Below are 3815 nucleotides of genomic sequence, written 5' to 3'. Positions count from 1 at the left end.
TAACTGTTGTGATTTGAGGTTGCTCGGGGCGTTATTTTTTTAAGTGAATTCCTAATTGTATAACTCTGCTGAGAGCAGGGATTTCTTCTAAGAGCAATACCAGGCTTTTTTGTGCCGGAGTTATGCTCAGTGTTTTACCGAAATGAAGGAGCACGATTTTTTTCTGTTTTTGAGGTCTCTTGGTTGTGCGCTTGGGCATGGTGAAGCGTATTACTCTGCTAAGAACTATTTTTTTGAGAAGTGCAAGGTTATGTCTTACACAGCATCTCTTCACCTGACAGATAGTGTTTGTATGCACTTGTTTATAGTGATCTTAATTCAGTCCCACCTGGACATTGAAGTTAAATATTGAAGTAATCTAGAAGATGCTTTTTGTTTGCCAGCACTGCTTGGTATTGTTTCTTGACAGCATAGGTGAAACCATCTTAGAAAAGTAGAAGATGTAGCCTTCATAATGAGGTGGAAAAATCTAATTACAATTTTAATCTCTATCAATTCAGATGAGTATAGTAATGCTAACAACTTGGTACTTGTTTTTCTGGACACTTGCTGAAAGTTTATGTATCATGTTTGATGGTTTACCCAAGTGGCTGAATATTAAATAAAGCTCCTTAATTAGAGTGCCTCTAAAATACAGATTTCATTTTAACCATTAAAAATTATAAAGGGTGGATGTATAAGACACAAAGACCTTCAAAGTACTCACCATGTGTCCGTATTGTATCTTACTGTTTATAATAGTCCCTTTCACATTTATGAGAGTTAATTCTATGTTCATCCATCAAAAAGCAGCAGAGCTGTGGATTTCTCTATCAGTCTTATGCCTTTTACAATTAGGATTACAATCAGCTGTTCATATTTTATTACATGCTAAATTTCTGCTTGTTATAACGGTGAAGAGGTAATTGGAATGCTTATAATGCAGCTGCATTTAAATACTTTTGTGTGTTTTTGTACATATCAGTCTTACCAAGATTTTATCCACACCTAAAACCTTGTGCCTGAGATTTTTTTTTTTTGGGGGGGGGGGAGACATGACACTGTAGGTTGAGTTTTCTATATTTTTTTCTTCTGAAACAGCTAACACTTTTTTCCCCTTGTGTGACATTTAAAGCATGCTTAGTGCTTTTTATTAAAATATCAACGGATAGGCTTCATGGAGCTCTGCCGAATTTACATTGATGCAAATCAGACCAGTTTGTCCCAGTGTACGTCTTCCATATCTTCCATTTCTGTGATAGCCCTCTGCTCTAAATACCATTGATGAGTAGAATGTAACTGTTCTTATAAGCCTGTAATCTCATACTGATACAGTTTAATAAATCTTTTTATGTATTGAACTCTGGTTTGGGGTCCTTTTGTTTGAAATCTGTCCGGATTGGTCCCCGTCTTGCATCCATTGTTGCAGCTGTTCAAGACGATTCTTTTTGTGATGTTTTTTAGATTTGAATCAAACCCATTTGGTGTGACAAGAAGGTGTTTTGTTAAATAATAACATAAGCAAACTAGTACTGAGTTGTTAAAAACTCCTGATTTATGACTTGTTGACTGCATAACATATGAGGTATGGAATACACTAAACATTTTGGGCTTCCTTAAATAAAAGGTATATGGGGTCATGTAATCACCTTGTTTCCATTGTGTTAGTCTTGAATAAATGCAGTGAAACCTGAGTGCTTCCAGTAAGATTTTTCCTGTTTAATAGCTGGTAGCCTCTCAGTAAACTTCAATTTTTGCTTTTTACAGAATTTAGTGAAATACACTTCTACATAGCCTTTAATACAGATGCATGTAGAAAATTTAAAAGATTTACAGCAGTACACAGAAAACAAGACAAGGCATTTGACATTCTGTTAATAACTATGAATTAGGACAATTCTATCTGCAAGGGGGAAAATAATATTTCTTAGTGTATAGAACTGCTATTTAATCTCTTACAGCCCACAGAACATTTGAGCCCGTCCTCCTGTGATTTAGAATTGTAAGAATTTTGTATCAAAATGTTCATTTTTTGCAACTTAGTGTAAAATCGTCTTTGTTATTTTTTGCCTAAATCTGCTGCATGTTTCCCAAACAAATAAGAACTGCTATACTATGTGCCTTTAGTGGATAGCTGCCCTGGAAAAGGTATATTGGAATTATATATTAATAATACTTGTGGGCAAAATGCTTTAGTATCTGTTAGGCTGCATGTAGAAACTTAAAATTGTAATCACTCTTAAAAATGTTAGGTTTGGCTAAATAGGTAAATACACCCAAAAATCTAACAATGCAAGAAGTGCATGTTAAATTTACATAAATATCTAAGCTACCAATGTGCTATCTTTGCTACGTTTCTTAATACACATCCACGGTTAGTGTGTGTGCCTCCAACAATGTGTTCCCTTCCCCCACAAGCTAACATCATTAGTAGTAGACTTGTGTTTTTTAGAGAGTGTGCTTGAATTTAGCATTAAAAAATGTTTTGAGGCATGAATTTAGAATGAAAGGAGTAACCTTTTTGTTTCAACCAGAAAACTGCATTTTCAAAAACAGACGCTTATTTTCAGTGAATTTATGCGAAGGTGATGTTTTGGAGATGGAGAGACTATTCATGTCATAATTTTCAGTAATTAAGGACTATAGGCTATCATTAAGTTTGCGTAGTTAACTTTTTCAATAGGGGATGTGTAGTGGATGTGCAGGTGTTTGTATTAAATGGGATTTGCATGGCACATGCTGAAAGACCTTTGCAGTGGTACAGCATTGTTTAATGTGGCTCCGGCTGTCATCCCGTGATAAATCAAGGACAACCAGCAAGTACAGTGTCCCTGCAGTCAGTCTCGAAGAAGCCTGCGTTAGAGGGTGTTGTCTCCTGCGGCAGCACTTTGCATTCTTCACTGCACTCACCCTGAACTTCAAGTGACTCCATCATACATCATATGCAATAGATCTCCATCATACGTGGTGGTTCCATCATTATTCAAGTGGAAAGCAGTGATCTTCATAGGATCTGGAGATTGTTTCATATTCAAGCAGAAGTAACCGCTACAGTAATGCAAGATTTTTTTTTCTTTTGTTCTCACCGTTCAGTCACTAATCTATTTCTTCATGGGTTAGGGCTCTTGTCCCGGTCTAACTGTGTCTCGAAAGAGTAAGTTTCTTTGTTTCTTCATGTTTCTCTTGTATTTGTGTAGTTTGATGAATAAAAAGTAATGTCCAAAATATGCTTTTGGCTTTGACTTGGCTCTTCTTGTTTTTTGCAGTCAGTTTTTCGACTCAGGTCCACTCCACACCCTTTAAAGTTGATGGGGATTTTTCCACTTGGGAAGTCAAGGACTTGGCTCTTGTTCAGTTTTTGTCGAGGCTTGGTTGTGATTATTACCTTAACTCAGAAAACTTAAAATATTCTAAATCTCAAATATCTGGCATGGAACAAAATTGTCTTTTTTAGAGAGCCTGCACTTACTGTTGGCTCTTATCTGTTATTTCATCTTAGAATTGGGATAAACTGTTCTTGGGAGGTTGGCAAAAAGTTACGAAATCCTGCTCGGTCCAGGATTTACACTGAGGAGTGCTTCCTTCTTTGGAAAACTCCGTTCCTTGGAGAATGTGCTGTGCACAGTGTTTGGTGCTTTAGAAGGAGCAGCTGGGATCTCAAGCAGACATCTGCAGAGATTAACTTGATCAGAAGGATCAGCGCTGTTGTTGGATGCGCTGCCTCGTGTTGTTGCATAATTTAGAGTCCTGTTATAGCTGCTTTTGTATGGAAGTGACAGAGCAGCAGCTATGCACTGAGCATGGCATATCTCTTTTTTTCTCTTCCACGGACAGTT

This window comes from Apteryx rowi, unplaced genomic scaffold, assembly GCF_003343035.1.
Source record: "Apteryx rowi isolate R43461 unplaced genomic scaffold, aptRow1 scaffold_9, whole genome shotgun sequence".
Classification (NCBI taxonomy): domain Eukaryota; kingdom Metazoa; phylum Chordata; class Aves; order Apterygiformes; family Apterygidae; genus Apteryx; species Apteryx rowi.
Note: the sequence above shows the minus strand (reverse complement) of the source record.